This window comes from Oryzias melastigma, linkage group LG10 (genome assembly GCF_002922805.2).
Source record: "Oryzias melastigma strain HK-1 linkage group LG10, ASM292280v2, whole genome shotgun sequence".
Lineage (NCBI taxonomy): Eukaryota > Metazoa > Chordata > Actinopteri > Beloniformes > Adrianichthyidae > Oryzias > Oryzias melastigma.
The window spans coordinates 19876520-19893173 of record NC_050521.1 but is presented as its reverse complement, the minus strand read 5'-3'; the positions used below and the strand labels follow the sequence as shown (position 1 = coordinate 19893173).

Sequence of the window (16654 nt, the reverse complement as noted above, 5' to 3'; positions counted from 1 at the left end):
GCTTGATGGGGAAGAAAATGACCAAAAAACTCAATTGATATCGAGTCCTTTAAAAAAAAAAAAAAGTTGGATCAGAGTCGTACGGAGTGCTCTGGATCGGCACCATGACAGACGATGCCCTGTAAAATGGACTCCACAGATGTATGAGCCCTTTGTGCCTTTAGGCCAATGTCTGGCAGGACATCAGAGGCTTTATTACCATATATGGTTATCTTCACAAAATCTATATCTTGAGTGGTCAGTGTCCATGCCCCTGTTTTTGCCAGAAAGGTTTATAGCTTTGTTTTTCAGTGGAAAAGTACTGATTAGGTCCTTGAAGCGCACAAGCGTATTTAAAAAAACCTTCATTTAGTATAGAAAACCCTGGATTTGAACTCATAACCCTCTATTCTCATCATGGAACCTCCACCACAAGGTCGCTGTGCATTTTGGCCACAAATGATACATGTGATCAACATGAATTTCCATCAGTTCGTGATTGGTTGTATACATGTGAATAACCTCAACCATTAAGAAAGAAGAGAACAAATATTTGTTCATTTCATTTAACTTGTTTATAAAGTAGATAGGACCTTGTGTTTTTAATGAACAACTGATCAAAAAAGACGCACAAACACAACATACTGGTTGGAGAGATCTTCACATGCTCTAAAATCCACATGACGGCTCTAAACATGGATTCAGCACAAAGAGCAGGAAACCCTATTACTGCTGTGAAAGCTGGCTGAATATTTTTGAAAGATTAATGAATGAATGCATAAATTATAAAGCCAAAAGCACTTTTGTAAAGTGACATTGTAGGCTGATAACATACAACTTTCTGAGCTCTGTCTGAGATCTAGAAAGCCGTTTGTATTCAAACCCTTGTGTCTTACATTACAATGGCCACTCTGAGGAGGTTTTTCAGTATTTAATCTCCATATGTTTTCTCTATTGCAAAATGTGCTGGCGTTTTTATCAACTAAAGAAAAGAAATTGTGTTAACACTTCTTCCGAGTGCAAATTAACCACTGCTAAAACCAAATATCGTTCTGCTTGTTGGAGTGGTCTGAAATTTTGTGTCAAAGAACACAAAGATCGAGAGAATTAAAAAGGCAAGACAAGTTCCACAACCAAATGGTCATTATTTTTTTTAATATGCTAATGAGAATAGCCAAAGTAATGCCACACACATAAGATGAAAAATGGTTTTCTAAAAAAAAAAAAAACATAATTTCACATTCTAATTAAATTTTTTAAGGATCTTTTCATGTATTAGCAGAATAATTTTTTAATAATTTTCACAATTTATTACATTATGTTGAAATATTTTTCATTAGTTTTCTCTTTTTAGGATCTTGGGTAATTTTTTTTTTGTTCTTCCTATAAAGGAAACCTTTTGAATTAATTTAATAGTGTAGTAGGGTCCAAGTATTTTTTCTTGTTAGGGTTTTGTTTCTAATTTCTAATGCGGTCAATTTATCTACAGTCACTTTTACCTTCACTACTATCAACCAATAACATTTTCTTCTCCTGTAAAAGTTAGTGTTGTTTGTACATTCATTAAAGAGCTCATATCGTGCACTTTTTAATTATTTCAAATTAAACAATATCCATATATATGATAACATATCACCTTTAGCACACTAAAGAAGTTGTTTTTTTTTTTTTCACAGTTCATTTTTCTACCTGGAAGTAAGAAAATTAAATCTCTGCGCTCCCTGTGGGTGCCACACATTTCATGGCATCATCCTAGAGCCTACCGTATCTACGTTTTTCCAACGAAAACGATCAAAATCCGAAATTTTGCAAAGATGGACGAGCCCAATGTGCATAGAAAATGAAAGGGTTTTGCCAATTACTGCTGACTCCACGGAGAAAGCGTGTGTGTGTGTGTGTGTTAGCCTGGGGGTGGTGCTGGACTGGAAGGGGCTGTTCTCCACTTTGTGATGTCACAATGTGAGAACCCATTAGTGTTTGGTGATTAGGAGGGACTGTTCCATGTCCACTAACTTCCTGATTGAACTGCTGTAAGCTACACAATTACAATAAGGACGACAACTGAGAATCTTTTTACTGACTCTACAGGCAGTTTATTTAATGGAGATTTAAAATTTTTCTAAAGCTGAAATGTAGAATTTAGTTTTGAAAAGAGCAGAGAAATAGCAGATGAAAAGACTTTGAGTACGAGAGAATAAAAACAATCTACTTGTCTTCAAAATAAAAAAGTTCAATGCTAAAGTTTGTTTAAAAAGAATTTGCAATAAACAGGTTCAAGGAGACAACCTCATTTTCTTTCGTGCCCTCAGCGCGAACGGTGAACACGCAGACAGACAATCAAGTTTCCACCGACATGCACACGGGCACACATCAAGTTAGCGCCGATTGCGACGGGCCTCTCAGGATAGAAACAGTCGGCTCGGAGAGAAGCGATTAGAGTTCTCTTTGGTCGCCATGGAGTTACTGATGATTGATGTGATTAATAAAGCTGTTGTCATGGCGCCCTCAATGCCTGTGACTCTGGACCAAAAACACAAAGAGGGGGAGACAGTGAGAGTAATGGGCAGAGAAAGAGAGTGCCTCTAAAGGCATTCATGTATTTAATGACTGGGATTTATCTCACAGCTCTGAGGCGGACCTCACTCATCAGATTGCTATTTTCTGCCCCACATCACCTTGTCAAACTGTGCTAGGATATAACTATCTTCACATCAGAGATACAAGATTTTCACTTTTTTTTTTCCAACCTAAATTTATTAACTAAATATACAATTCCTACAGGTAACCTTTCTTAAAATTGATTCCTATCAGTGTTACTTTAAAAGAAAAATATGTGTGTCCAGACCTTTTTGTATTATATATTTAGAAATCTAAGTAATACACCGTTTATTTGTAAGGCACAGATCTCCCCGGAGGTTTACTCTTTATATTAAATCAAATACAATTTTTAACACTAATACTCTTTAGAAGGAACGTCAAAAAAACAAATAGAAAGTCTTACTTGAGTGAGCTGGTGAAATTGAATAGTCTTCCAATTTGCTTTGTGGCTTGTTTGACATTTTAAAATCCTGGCAATCGGTTATTTTATTTGCTGCGTTTTCCACATAGAATACTGCATTCTTTTTTTGCACTTAACACACACACACTCACAGTCTTGTTGATTGATGCATGACCTTGGTTCAATTCATGTGAATTTATTTTTGACGTTTCAAAAGCACAAAGCAGAAGAACACAGCGTCATTATGCTTTTCAAAAATGCTCGCGTGCAACGTAATTGAGTAGAAAATTACTTCAAGGTCTGTACATCTGGAGAGATAATGGCGGAGATAATAATGGGATTGTTTTAGTTGTGAGCCCAGACGCACACGTTCACTTGTTGCTGCAGTGATTGCAGTGAACAAATCACCTGCTCTGGTTTTGCTCTTGGCTGATGGAGACAAGGAAATTTCCTCCACTTTACGTTTGACGAAACAAATACCTATTAGGGCCTAGAGACGTCTGTCAGCTCTGTTTTTTCTAAACTCTTTTTTACAACATTATATTTTCTGTAACCAAACTCTCAAAATAAAGTCCCCCTCTCATGACAATCATGTTTTTCGGGTTTTAAAATGTCTGTGCGCATTTTTCTTTTGAAAGAGAACAGATGTATTAAGAAATCATTTCATTTTTCGTTTCCGAAGATTTCTCCTTTTAAATCGCTGTCAATCAAACTGTCTCACACAGGCTCTGTTTGAATGAATGAGCTTTCTTTACGTCACAACAGCTCTGCTACACATGTACATTGACTGCAGTCTAATGAGCTGCATTTTCCGTGGTCAAATCAGCCGTCACTGGATTTTTCTCGACCAGAAAAGTGAGTTTTTTTATTATTTTATCAAGAACTCTGCTCTGAGAAACCAATGATTGGATGTATTAATCACAGTAACGTCAATAAACATTAGAGAATTAGCTAAAAGAGTCTTTGGTGAACTGGAAGGAGACAAAAAAATCAGGATTTTCGAGGAAATTCGGTCCATGACGCCCCCTCAGAGGAGATTTTGCAAACAGAGACTTCAGATCAACATGAAAAATTGCTTATTATGACATTTGGGTTATAGGATTTTGGTTAAAAACTTCATAATCATAATTAAAACACCAATTATTTAAAATAAAAAAAATTGTCATGGGGGACTTTAAAGGCGTTCACTCTATTTGAAGCTAGGGGGGAGTCCAAAGGAGTAGTTTCCTATGCGACTGTGACACAAAGAAAGTCTGTCATGGCCCTGAGGGACAGATCTGGGTCCTCCTAGCTGTTAGTAGGTAGGCCGCATAGCTGAGAAGAAGGGATATTCTCACACCACCACCCCTTCACATTCCCACTAAAAAAATCCTAACCACCGGCGATCATTGCTGGCATTATCGGCTCTGCTCTTCTGTTCTAACGTCTTAATATTACATGAAAATGTTAGTGATGACAATGAGCCTGAGGCCAGAGGAATACATGGAAATCTTTTTTTTTTCTCTCTCTCTCTCTCCTCTAAAATTCCCCTTTCTTTGCCCCTCCCATTTAGCCTGCGCCTTTAAATAACTCATGGCCTCATTATCCAAATAGGCAGGAGAAAGCACACACTAGAACATAATTAATTTGATTGTGGTGAATTCTCTGCATTTTTCATTTACACACAATTCCATAGCCGTTGCAGTTTCTACTGCCTCTGAAATGTCATCCAGAAGGGAAATATATTGTAATTTACTGTGGGAGCAACGGTTGAAATGTGTTTACTGTACATTAAGTAAGTCAGTCATTAGAGGAAACCTAGCATGTTATGTCTATATTAAAATTTACATTAATGTCTTCATTTTTATATTATTTGTATTGGATGTAAAGCACTTTGTGTTATGTTATAATTTGAAAAGGGCTGTATAAGCAAAGATTGATTTGATAACTTTAATAACCTGTCACAAAAATCTTTTATTTAGAAAAACCTAACTTGTTTTTTTTCAAAGAGTTTTTTGAGTGTGACCTCCACCCTCTTCTCCCCTGTTTGACCTAATTCAAATTTGACATCCTATTTTAGCAGGACACTCCAGGAAGTCTCGGACTGTAATGAGCCATCCAGACGGAGCATGCAGCAAAGTTGGTTGTCTCATATTCACTTTGTGATATTTGTGTGCCTACTACTCTTAAAGAGTAATAACGTGACTTCTTAGATCCATGCTAAAAGTAACATACTTTCTAAGAAGTATGTTCTTTACTGTGAAAGATGGCACTGCTGTTTTCTCATATCTTAAGGCTATTTATACACTTTTTTTCTGGCCATTTGTGGAAATTTGCTTATTTCTGCTGCGTAACACAGGCCAGTCTCAAAATTCTGAATTGTCCTAAACCCAGTATCTATTAAAATCAGAAAAAAAACTAACTGACGAGTCTGTATGTGTCACATATATTTCTCCGATGTATAAGAAGTCATATTAAATTTCTAGTATAGATTGAGAAGTGTGCTTTGTTTTTATTTTCTAAGCTTGCTTTTGTGATAAAACAGAGCTTTACAGTTAAAACTTTTATATAAATGTGCTTTCACTGTTACAAATGAGGAAAAGTTTCAGCAGAATCAAGAGAATAATTTAGATCAGTCCTTCTGTGTATTTACAAATTCACTTTTGTCTGTGTTTCTGTGCGTTGAAAAGACAGAAGGTTAAACCATTAAAAAGAAAGATGTTTAATACAGTCTCCACAAAGTCACTGACTGAGTCATAGGTTGTACTAAATCACAAGAGAACTGGGCTCGTCTTCTTAAACGACTGATGTTAGACAATTGAAAGGAGAAACAAATCTGTTTTACAACATGTACAATTTTTACAGCCAAACACTTAAATTTGGCATTAAGTTTTTGTTCAAAATTGTGCATTCTAACTCTTCTTCATGGTGCAAATCTGCCCTAGTTGTCGATAAATCATGCTTTTGTGTGTGGAGAATTCTGCTCTGTAATATGAAAGAAGACAGGATTGACATACATCAATTCTCCGTCCTTGCGCCTCCTCTCTGAGCTCTGGAATTTATTTAACACCAGCAGTTTTTAGTAATTTTGTGGACAATTGGGAGTCAGAAAAATCCACGCCTCCTTTATTTGATTGGTTCCGATTCCAGTTTTATTGCAATCCCAGTTTGTTTGTAATTGGTTGATTTTATCAGCTGATCACTTGCTTTTGCTCTAAACCAGAATTTGTTGAAAATAAATTTATTTCTTTTTATATGCCCTCCTAAACTCTTTAGCACCTGATCTTTAGCTCCAGTGTTGACATTCTTTCGACAATCGTAACTCTGTTACCGTTTACGCAATTAACCTACTTTGATCATATGATCATATGATTTTCATGCGGTAAATCAATGTATCATGAAGCAATTGTAAGGATAATGTAAGTCGACGTACAGGTGATGTTGTGCACTTTACGCACTCCACAACACGATTTGAAGCTGTTGGATTTGTTAAAAAAATAAAAATAAAATAAAATGAATTAGATGCCCATTATGCAAATAGCAAAATAAGCATAATGGATCACATTAGGTGCGTTTCCATTAACTCAGAAATTTTGCAAATAAATTCTCCTAATGGAAACACCACAATGTCAAAAAAACTCGCATTTTTCGAAAAAAAAAAAGTTTTTGCGCTTAGAGGAGGTGGTATTTGGTGCGTATCGAAATAGACATTTTTCGCAAAACTAAAATGGAAACACTTTTTCGAAATAAATGCGCTTCTTGGTATGAAGTGTCTGTCCTGAATGCTGCACAGCGGGAGCCACGAAAGGTCCTACAGCGTTCACAGCTCATTATGAGTTGCGTATCATAGGGAATTGTACAGCTCTTCCGAAAAATTACCAACGAAAGTTTCATCTTCGCTGCACTATTCAACTTGGCAGCCTGAATTAGACGTGGAAGTCTCCGTTGAGGATGAGCACGAGTGCCGTGACAAACTTAAATGGAACTTGTCGTATTTTCAAACAGAAAAAAGATCCACCTTCTCACTTGTTAGAATGGCTTTTTTTTCTTAAAACCGCTGAACAAGCTTCTCACGTGCATCTGATGAGACTGTAAATGGACTGGTTGTGCTGAACACACATGGGGCGCGAGACACACTTCAGTGACATCAACTAAATGAAAAAAAATATACATTCATTGCTGTGTTTTTAATTACTTATCGTGGGAGTTGGTTTGTGCTTTATCGCAAAATTATGATGTAATGGAAACTGTCATTTTGAAACTGTGTTTTTTCCAAATTCCTAGAATTTTGATAAAGTTTTGCAAAAACGCAGCTAATGATAAGCATACATGCGGAGCACAATGTTTCCATAAAACTATACCAAGTAAAGGTTATTTCACACTAAACGCGATTCATGCGGCAGAGGCAGCCAGATTCAATGTTAAGTCAATGATAAAGATGCAGATCGAGGCGATTTGAAGTCCGCAGCGTGGCATTAACTTGATTTGAGCAGCGAATTTGCAGCGTGGCGAAAGAGGGGCGGACCATACGAATGGTGTTCGGTGTGAATGCACCTCAAGAGTCTAACAACTGACTGATGTATTTATTTCTCCAACCAGATCAATATGTCTGAGGCAAGTTATTAATTAAATTGAACTATGCCATTATAACATTGTTTATAATGAAATAAATCAATAATAATATATATTTTAAAATCCAATCTGGGTTGAGCCAGAAAGGTTTATTTTAGCGTAATGTAAAAAAAACAAAGTGCCATCACAACAGACACATACATGTGAAGGTATCAAAAAATGATCAATAAATCATTACAGTCCAATGTGTGGAAACACAGAATTTGGCAAAGACGTTACTATAAAATGTGGTATAATGTTCTAATAATGTATTATTTTGCTGTGGAAAAACAACAGTGGGCTGAACTTTATGAAATTAAAATGGCCCAATTATTCATGTTTATTTGTTTGTACACATATTTAGGCATTTATCTTTGAGTCACACTGGTTGAATTTTTGGCTAAATATGTCCTGTATCAATTTTTAGGTCAGTGAATTTAATCCAATTGGATTGTTGAAAAATAAATCAATATATACCGTGAGTCGTATCAAAAACAATAAATTATGATATTGAATGAAACGAATTGTTGTTCAAAGGAATTGTTGCACCCCTAATACAAAGTATTACCTGGCAACTCATTTGTGATTGGCTAATGGAATAGACCAATCACAGAGCACACTCAGGAGGCAATGAGACTATAGTAACTTTAGAATAGAAGAAAGAGAGTTTCAGAGAAAGAGTTTTCATCTCCTAGCTTTCTAAACACAACAAACTGCCTGAGTAAAAAACATGTATTGATCAGTGACATGTGCGAGTCTGCTTTTACACTGAGCACAGAGGAGCATGACTTAAAAGGAAGAGAATAGGTCTGCTCCAGTGCAAGAGTAGAGCTATGCTCACATTTTTTTTTTTTTTTTTTTATAAAAAGCTTGAAGTCATAGAAATAAATGCTGGTATAAAAATCTTTGTGATTCAGATTGAATAGATTTAAAGCAGGGTAATATGTTATCTTTTGCAGAGTGTTGTCTTTTTCAAAATATAAACCCAAATAAACCCGTCACTGCAGAGATAGCAGGAGTCCCTGCAAAGTGTGGGTATGGATTTTTGGGAAATGCACATCTGTCTTTGGCTTTGTTTCCACCGACACATTGCAAGTTGTGCATAAATTCTCTGCACACGAATCCAGTTTTATTATGAATTAATACTTACTGAGCCTTTCTCAAAAGGCAGTCTTTTGAATTGATAAATATAAATCAGCCTGCTTGCTGCAGAACTCTCTTGCTTCTCCGCAACAATCAGCATTTCTAACTTGCAAAGCTCCTCTCTTTCTCCTTGCTGCTTCCTATGTGCTATCTCCTGTATAATCACCCATTTCTCTCCCTTAACACTTCTCTCCTCAAATCTTGATTCGTCCCTCCAAGGACACATTCACCAGGTCATTATCTTCTTCTGTTGGCATAAATTTGAACCATATATGTATGTATAAACAGTGTGCTTGGAAACATAAACCTCTAAAGGCAATCCTATTTGCCCAAAGACTCTTGTAGGATTGAGTCAAGTGGAGTCAAAGTCATTCCTGTCTTTTAACCGGAGAGGTTATTTCCCAAACTGATCAATTCAAATGTGCCACCCATTTGAGACGGCCTCCACCTCTAATGCTGGCCCACGAAGTGTGAGAGGGTTGGGGCGGGGGTGCTTAGCAGAAGATGTCTGGGTGGAGGCTTATGACAGTGACACAAATAAACTGGTGTTTAGTGAGGGAGGTTGTATCATACATTAGGCTGCCGCTGCTGCATTGGCCTTCCACTGAGCTGGGGTAACCATGGCAACAGGCTGCTGGGAGACAGTGCAGTGAGTGTCAGAAGACTGGAGTAGGTGGGCCTTTAGCTTTTGAACACCAAGAGAGATTAGCTCAGAGTTAAAACCTTAAATCTCATGCAATGCGACTCTTTGATAATTATTGATAGTAGGGCAAAGGAAGCCATTGTTTTAGGAAAAAAGGTTTAAAGATGCAATATTGTGGCTAATACTGCTAAAAATTATTTAAAAATCATGGAGCAACAAAGAAGATAAAATATCCTGCAATGAAGAAGCTGTAATAAAAAGATTGCATGAATGGGGAGCAGCAGATCAATACAGTAGATTAATTACGTTAGCGGAGTTGTAGTGATGTGTGCAACAGATTACCATGGCGATAGAAAACAAAAGCAAATAGGAGATAGAAGGAGTGGAGTGACACTTACATAACAAACCAAGGACAAGACATGAGGAAGCTACAGCGAGAGCCAGGAAGAAGGAGAAAATAAAATCGATCTGAAGAAATCTAGACAGGAGGTGGGAAAACAGGAGATGAAGACAGATATCGGAAATATACAGAGGTAAAAACAAGCCGGAGACTGATTGATATCTTATCCATCAGAGTGTTTTTAGCTTTTCTTAACAGGTCAGGGAAGCAGTGAGACGAGAAAGCAGAAAAAAAAAAGAGCGCCGCGTGGATGGGGTGTTGCAGCAAAAGCTGAAGGAGAGATTATTTACTGACTCATCATGTTGTGAAATAAACATGAGGCATATTCAGAGGGATTCTCTTCACTTTCTCCCTTAATCCACCAACTCAAGTAGAACATGACACCCCCCCACCCCCTCACCCTCACCACCATCCTTCATCTTCATTTCCTCCAGGGAAGTGGTAAATGGGACGTCCATTTAAAATGCACTGAAATTTGTTTTTATCTTCAGATTTTTTTTATGTATTCCATTTTATATTTGAAGTGTTGCAATATTTTCAGATACTAAATAATGACTTGCTTTATTGCTATAAGCATTTTGCAGCCCATGGTAGTTTAATGCAGTGCAACACGTGCTCTCAACACAAGATGCCTTTTATATAATACCATGAAGGTTGATGTTGCAAACATTGATGGCTTTAAGAAAAATTACAAATGTGTTCCACTGTTTTTTTTTTTTTTCTTGTTATGTCTTTTGGTTTTATTCAAGCTAAACATTGTTTGCAACTTCAAGCTAGAAGTCCAAAAACAGTTCAGCAGTCCAATTATTGCGGTGTGTTCATAAACAATATCAAAACTTTCAACATTATAACAGACAACATACATATCTGTGAAACCTGGAAAAAAGCAATCTGCAAATTCAAGTTGAGCATTATGTGATATGTCTATTTTATGTATAATTACCTAATTGCTTGAAATAAACAATTTAATTCATTTATTCATTCGATCAAATCTTTGTATCCATTCACATTTTGTCTGAACATTTAAAAATCTGTTTTAAATTTCTGATAATTGTCAGTAGGAACCTGAACCTGAGGAATTTCTACTTGTAAACATCTATAGTATCTTTTATACATAGTACATATTTTCTATACGTGTACTTTGGGTTCAAGCCTATGTCCCAGATCTCCTGCTTATTGCACTTATTGTTAGACCCCAGGTCAATTAGTTTAACCTTATAAAAAAAATAAAAATAAAAATAAAATACAGAAAATATGAAAAGACAACCAGAGAAAGAATAGTTTGCATTTTTTCCTTTGTGGGTGCTGTTGACAAACTCTGTGTGTGGTGTTGGTATCGTTTGCTGTGCTGATTAGATGTTGGTTGTGTCTGAAACCCCTCCCAGACCCCTAACTATTAAAAAACTATAAAGTGCGGGACTATATAGTGCCCTGGATTTTAAAGGCAATTCGGACACGATGCTCACCATTTTTCTTTTGTTTTTCTAAACGCTGGATTTCACAAAGTTAAAATAGAATCAATACAAACATTTATTTATGACTTCATTATGTTCTGAGATTGAAAAAGCTGATGGTTTATTAATTTTTTTTAAATTTAAACTTGTTTTTTGTCCAAAATTATTCGACTGCAATGCATTGTGGGCTATATTCGCTAATCTAGTGAGCATCGATGCGCGCTAGTTTTTCGCAAAGACTTCTGGAAAATTTCTAGTGCACTCGATTTTGTAATTAGTAGATTTGGACAGCACTAGAAAATGCCAGACGCACTATACTGCACTAAAAAGTGAGTAGGGGGGACTCCGGACATATGCGTTGTGTTTTCCCATGTTATGCTAATTGGTGGATTTGCTCAGGATGTGCCTGTGTCGCTGCTACTAAGAGATTTAAAAGATTAAATTAGGCAAAATTATGTCAGCAGCTGACCTTTGACAAGAACTCTGAACTGACCTGCCTCTCAACTCTAGCAATTGTACAATTTATTATCTCTGTGTGTTTTTTTAATCTTTAAAAATCTTCAAGAAATTGTATGATTTATCAAACATGTTTCTTTGTGTTATAATGCAAATATTTACACATCAGATATAAAAAAAAATAAATAAAATAAAATAAAATAACTCTCATACATTTTAAAGTATTTATTTTGCTGTTTATTCAAATGTTGCAAAGCTTCATCTTTACTGTATTTGCAGTCCCAGCATCAGGTTCTTTCATCATACCCGCTGAACAGAAATGTGATCTGATTTGCCTTATTCTATGTGACAGCTAAATTGTTTCTCTACTTAATACAATTCCCTGTGATAAATGGTGTTGGTTTGACATGTTACCTTAGTATAAAGAAAACCGCACAAAATAGTTCAGTATAAATGTGTACTCAATGTGTGAGACTGGTAACAGAAAAGATGTTGCTCAGACCACAGGAGCCCACACACTCACAGCATAGTTAGAGGATCCATCCACAGGGACACCTCAGGCTTTACCTGCAGGCCAAAGGACTAGAGAGGTTTTCTGTGGCTCCATGGCCCGCGGCTATTTTGGCATCTCAAAACACAGCAAGCACTGATGCAAGCTAATGCAGAGTAGAGAAACAATTATGATAAGAAATTATGAGGTTTATGCCTCAGTTGGGATTATTTCATCTCAGATTTTTTTAACTCCTTCATTGCCAGAACAGTCCACAGACATATGCATGCATAGGAAATGGGAAATTTAGTTTGTCCCTTAGTGTGTTTACATGTTTTTCAACAGAGACCTAGTTACTCTATGTTGATCTTTAAGTTCACTTCCTCGTTCAGGATGGTGTGAAATGAAAAGTAAGTGGAGCCAACGCAGTTCACCCTGTAACCAGAGGGGTCTAATTGTGAACTTCAATGCTTCGCATATCAGACTCAGAAAAACGACCCCTTGCCAAAAAAACATCTATATAAATGCACCTAAATGAATATTTTGGACTTCCTCATTTGAAACTCGTATTCACGCATCAAGTTTTATGACTGAGCTTTTTGAGCTCTTAGACTTGCAGCAATTGAACGTGCATCAAAATTCAAACCATTTGAACTTCAACCAATGAGGAACTCGGGTAGGGCAGTGTTGTATGGGTAGAGTCCTTTTCAAAACACAGAAGTACAAACCGTTTTTAAAGTAATCATCAAGGAGAAATTAATCATTGCTGTTCGTGCCTGGCTATAATTATGGGACACTAAGTCTTTGTGTAGGAATCATACATTGGAATAGAGTTGTGAAAGAAAAAGTCTGGAGCAAAATTCGCCAGATTTGCACTGCTTTGACATTTCCCATGAAGGTTCTTCCAACTGTGAGTACATGCTCTAGTATTGGGTAGCAATAGTCCAGTATGAACACCGTATGGTAACAACTTAGCATGTTCTGTAATGCCCATCTGTCAGGACACCCCACACAGCTAAAGATTGGATACTCCACACCTGATCATCATCACCTCATCATTCATTCATTCATCTTCTTGTCGCTTCTTCCCTTTCGGGGCCGCGGGGGTGCCGGAGCCTAACCCGGCTGCTGATAGGCGAAGGCGGGGTACACCCTGGACAGGTCGCCAGTCTGTCGCAGGACCTCAATCACACACGTACACTCTCACATTCATACCTAATCACCTCATCAGACAACCTTTAATAAGGACATCCACCAGCCAACGTCTGTTCATCTGTTCCACTCCGGTAGAGTAGATTGACCCAAAGCTTCTGCCAAGCCACGTTTGACCCTTGACATGTCACCTCTTGCTTTCTACCATCTCTAACAAATACTGTTCTTTCATCAAGGACCACCAAAATTTCCTTTGTGACACCATTGACCTACAACCAGCTTGAGCACTGCTATCTAGAACATCTGCTCATCTCTTACTACTTCACAATAAACCACCCACCCTCTACCACCGTTGTCCTTCATTTTGGGTCCACTACCACCAGTACCTGATAGCTTCTTTGGACGGCCTTTAGCAATGCTGGACTTCTTGGCCTTCAGATATGCACATTTCTTGCTGTAACCTTAAGGTCCGGAACAATAAAGCACATTCTGTTGTTTAACTATTGACATTATGCCAATAAAAACTCTTGTTCATCCATGTGACCTTGTCTAGAAAATAGGTTATGGCATCTGGAGTTAGAGTCTATAGAAGACTGTATGTCCAGATGCCACAACTTACCTGAAGCCAATTGACATCATTTTGGACACAGCTTTCCTCAGTTCAAGGAAAAAAGCCTTGGCAACCCTCAACAAGCAGGCCAAGCATTATGTACCTAAGAACAGAATGACATTGATCGAACCAAACAAATAAAACTCTATTTTAGGGTCAAATTTATCAAATCGTGGAGTAAATTTTGTTTTGGGTAAGCCTTAAATCATTGGCTTATTCAAAAATGACCCTCTTTTTTCACTTGCTTCTCTGTGTAAGTCTTGATACTCGTTTTGTTTCTTCATTTCATTTCGATTGCAAGGCCTCTTCAAACTCTGCCTCAGTCCGGTCCCAGAGGAGCTGTACTTTCTTTGCCCCAAATATCAATCACTGGAATGAGACTGTCCCATTAAAAAGAGCTTTAATAGACCTAATCACTGAGGCGCGAGATGAATAGTGAATCAATTATACAGATTTGTGTAAGAAGAGACAGTAATGTGCCTTCACATTTCGTTCAGGAAGAATTTTAAAGATGATTGACAGTCCTTTGTTCTCCTTGTAGGTGTGCAAAAAAGAAGAGTTCCTTCAAAGTTAATAAAAACGTACAAATTAAACAGTATCTAAATTTATTAAATTAAGTACATAAACTAAAATAAATTATACAAATTATTGAAATAAAAGTGTTAAGCTGTTTGAGAATGGTGGTATAAGTGCATTTGAACACAAGTTATAACATTGTTTTTATTTTTTCATACAACTTGAGGTTTTTGCAGCTGTGGTGTAGAGATAGCTGCGGTAGACCTCTGATAAGAAGATCCCAGCTTCAATTCCTGCCCTACCCACCATGTGTCAAAGTGTCCTTGGCAAAACACTGAACCCCACATTGCTCCTGATAGTTACAGGTTGGCGCTAGAGTTCAGCCGCGGAGCTGCCATCAGAGTGTGAATGTGTCCATGGGTGAATGGGTCAATGACTGAAAAGCACTTTGGGCCTTCTAAGAAGGTAATAAAGAGCCACATAACTATTTGCCATGTCATCAATTCTGTTCATAGCTTTCAAGGACTAAATGTTTCAGCATAGTCACACTGTAGAGGGACAATAAGGAATCATAAACCGAGACAGGTATGTTTGGTCAATCATAAAGTGGAATCACCTGACTTAGATAAACGCTGGGAAACAAGACACAAAGAGCTGGATAACAGGTAGGGTTTTGGCCCTTGAGGGCCAAAAATGGCCAGCTTTTAGGAATACTGTCTCTGCTTTTGAGGTTGTTTGGACTTCTCAAGCCTCAATTCTGACCATAGCTCTGATTGTCAATGTGAAGAAATGTAATAAAGTATAGGTTCACTTCTTTGTACTTCATTAACTCTTGACAGACATCTGCCCACATTGATGAATGAGGGACAGATGAAATACTCACAAATTAAGAAAATCATGCATGTATTGCAAAAGACCAAAATGACATACATGGAACATACACAAAATGGCAGTGTGACACAGACGTCAAGTCTGAAGCTATGTTTAAAGACTCCTGATCATCTTATGATCTATTTTTAAAGCGCTCCCAGGGGTCTTTTAATTATGATTATGCTGTTTTTAGCAAAGGTAAAAAAAAAAATTAAAAAAAAGCAGTTTTTCCTCTAGGACATAGTTTCTGCAGAGTGGCAGAAATCCATTAGAAATGTATTCATTCATTAGAAATTCTAAGTTGTGGGCAGGACACTTGTTGCAAAGCAACTACAACCCCCTCTACCCATTTTCTCCCACTAGCTTACAGCCCCTTACAACCCTAACCTAACATTACTGGTGCAACCAAAATGGTAACCAATATTGGAGCTATCCAGCTGTACAGTTTTGAGCCAGATGCCAGCTTGGATCAGGAAAACAAGCATGGATCTATTTGCAAATGGATGCACCAAAATGGAGTAGAGCTTGTGGTCCTCCAGATTATTTTCTATGTAACAAATACAAAGTTCGTTTTTGTTTGCTTCTGATTAACAACATTTAAAAAAAAAATAAATACTCAGAAATACATTGTACAGCTTTATTTTCTTAATATGTGTCCTCCATCATTAGAAAAATTCCACAAGAACATGTTAAGAACACATTTTTCATTGAAGTGATTCTTTAAGAAATGGAAAAATGAGCGAGACCTTCGGGTCAGACATAAGTCACTTTGCTGGATGGAAGCATTTCTGTGCAATCTTCTTACAATTGAAGGAAGAGATTGATCCATCGATCGTTTAGATTACACAGTAATGTGTACCTTGAATTGGTCCGTTGTGCTCGGAGGAGATCTGAGTTTGAGGAAAGTCATCACATTCATAGTGCTGTTTATATTTCTACCATCAACCATATCCAATAGCTGCAGGTTTTGAATACATAGATAAGATCATGGAGCTACCTTCGCTGAGTGACTGGGGCTCTCGAGAAAGTCAAATTGAGAGGAACACGGATGGGAGTTTTATTTTTACACATTGAGATGAGTCCACCAAGGTGGGTTAGATCTCGTGTCAAAGTCTGACCCTCCAGATCATTTTAGCTTATTGTTATTAATGGCTTATTTTTAACCTGCATAGTTTTGACAAAATATATTTTTATCGAGAGTAAAATATTAAAAGTTATTTGAGGATTAGGTTGATTTCTTCTAGAATATTATTCCTGGCGTTTTGTTATTCAGAATTATGTCAAGAAGTTCTCGTTTTAAACGTTTAAAAATGGGAATTTTGCTAAATTTTTTGGACTATTTTGTCATTTACT

General features: G+C 37.1%; 1 long non-coding RNA gene across 1 annotated transcript; it reads left to right on the top strand.

Moving 5' to 3' along the window:
- Window positions 1-9565: 9565 nt before the first annotated feature.
- LOC118599241 lies at window positions 9566-11859 on the top strand. The gene is made up of 2 exons (XR_004948533.1): window positions 9566-9886; window positions 9952-11859. It is a non-coding gene; the product is annotated as an uncharacterized LOC118599241 (long non-coding RNA).
- Window positions 11860-16654: the final 4795 nt, after the last annotated feature.